The sequence below is a fragment of the Bison bison genome, unplaced genomic scaffold (genome assembly GCF_000754665.1).
Source record: "Bison bison bison isolate TAMUID 2011002044 unplaced genomic scaffold, Bison_UMD1.0 scf7180017864525, whole genome shotgun sequence".
Classification (NCBI taxonomy): Eukaryota; Metazoa; Chordata; class Mammalia; order Artiodactyla; family Bovidae; genus Bison; species Bison bison.
In genome coordinates this window covers 11,947,342-11,949,658 of record NW_011495076.1, presented here as the reverse complement: position 1 = coordinate 11,949,658, position 2,317 = coordinate 11,947,342, and positions in this window count along the sequence as shown.

Here is a 2,317-nt window from a genome sequence, read left to right as displayed (position 1 = left end):
GTTTTCTCGCCCTGGCCGCTCGCACTCTCCCCGCCCTCAGCTCGGGCAGTTTGAAGTTAGCACAGCCTGACGATAAGCGGCAGCGAGTCTCCCCCTCCTGGTGCCCGTGTGGCTAGCGGCCCTGAAGCACCGAGAGCACTAGGCGCGCACACGACGCGCACGAGGCGCGCACCCCCGCGCTACTGGCGCGAAAGCTCGAGGCTCTGCTCTAAAGAGTTTTTCCCGCGTTTCATCTCCGTTAGCCGCGGAGCGCTGACCCGGGGACGCGGAGATTTGGGCACCACACAAACAGGGAATTCTTTGTCAGATAAGGAGATAGGAGTGGGTAGACAAATTCTCCCAATGGTTTCATTAATGCAATGATTATCCCCTATTATGATAACTCAGATTTCTGAAGGGAGGAACAACAGGAGTTTAACCCTGAGGAAACTTGCTTCTTTAGCTCCCCCACCACCACCCTTTTACCCCTCCCCCCCTTCATAGCAGGAAATAGGCTGATTAAATAACTAGGCAAACAACACAACAGAACAAAAGTTTAATTCTTAAATGTGGAAATCACGATATTAAGAAGGGGGGTTGAGGGCTTGGTGGATTATTTTTGTGTTAAGGTAGCTTTTTTAAAAATCTCACGTTTAAATATAAAGCTTATGAAAGTTACAGCCTTGCCTGTAAGGACTGAGCAGGTCTCCTTTCCAACTCTCTCAAGGGCTAGTCAGATAATGGCGGCTGTTAGTTAATGAGAGTCAAGGAACAAAACAGCATTTACTATGCAGGTTCAGGAATTATTTACCACAGAATTAAAAACAGAAAAATATAGTTGGCACACTTATCGTTTTCCTGAGAGCTTCTTATGAGGCAGGCACTACACAGAGCACTTTCAACCCTCAAAAGTGATTTACCTCATGAGTCCCCAATTTTGTGGAAAAGGAAAGTTCTTGTTATTTTAGGTAATACTAGCGCCCGGCATGGAACCATTTCCAGATGAGGAAACCAAGAACCTAAGAATTCCTAAGAGCCTCACCCAGCTGGTTAGTTAAAGAGGAGAGATTAGAAGCAGGCTCTCAAGTCCCAGCCCAGGTGTTTTTCACACAGTGCCAAGAGACTGCAGGCTGGCAAGGCCACCTAAACAACCCAGTTCTACTGAAGATTTTCTGATATCACATGACACAATTTAACAACGACTACTTCACATTAAAATAATCATATTAAAATGCTAATTTACTAGTTGAAGGGCGCTGGTACTATTGGTGGACAGGTGAATTATATATTTGGGTTCAGTACAAACTTTCAATTTCAATAAAAGAATAAATTAATGAATTTACACACACACAACTAGCCATAGCTGTCCAAGGGAATGATTAGAGTGCTGTTTCTATTTTTCTATTTCCTGGTTTCCATAGCAATATGTTAACTGGGTTTTTAGATTGTATTATTTAGTTGCTGTAACAGGTTTTCTGAGTTTGTGTGCCATGATAAAAATAGAAAAAAAATTACAATTTAAGTGGTAGAAAGACCCAGCAAAAACATTGCAAACTGGATAATGAAATAGATTATAAATCCAAATAATCTATATTTTAATCCCTGAAGTTTCCTAGTTTCTAGTTACTAACAAATTTCCATACAATTTTGAAACTGGATTAAAAATTATCATTTTGATTTATTAACCATAAATAAGGAGAAAACATTTTATAAAAATAGCATAACTAAGAATAACATGACAAAAGTATGAGTGTGTGAAAATCAAATAATCAGTTTTGCACACTACTAGACAAATTTGATCAGAAAAAGGGTTAGAAGAAGGATTTCGATAGAAGCAGACACTTTAAAAATGCAATAGGAATTCTACAATTCCACTTTGGGTTTACGGCAAACTCTAATTGTTGCTATGTAATTTTCCTTGGGTCTGTGGCATGGGTGACACACTGTATGACAAAGTTCTGTTGGTATTTTCTGAACCAAACCAAACTCCTGCGGCTGGTGCTGCTGGCTGGCTTGACCAGCACCTGTTCCTAACCAGATATTCCCTTGCTTGCCTCCACTGTTAGTGCTGGAAAGGAGAAATTCTTGCTTTCTCAAACTCCTTTGCTAGCAGACATGACTATGTGATATCATTCTGGCAAGGAGGTTAAGCTGAATTCTGTTGGAGACCTCTGGGCAAGACTTCAGTTTTCTCATTATAAGGATGTGGTAAACTTGGGCAGTGCCTTCCCACTTCTTACTTTTTAAATTTATTTATAATACAATTATAAATAGCTCTCTCTCAGCAGAGAGCTAGCAATGGGGAGAGAAGTTGACTCTGACATTGCAGAGCTATAGC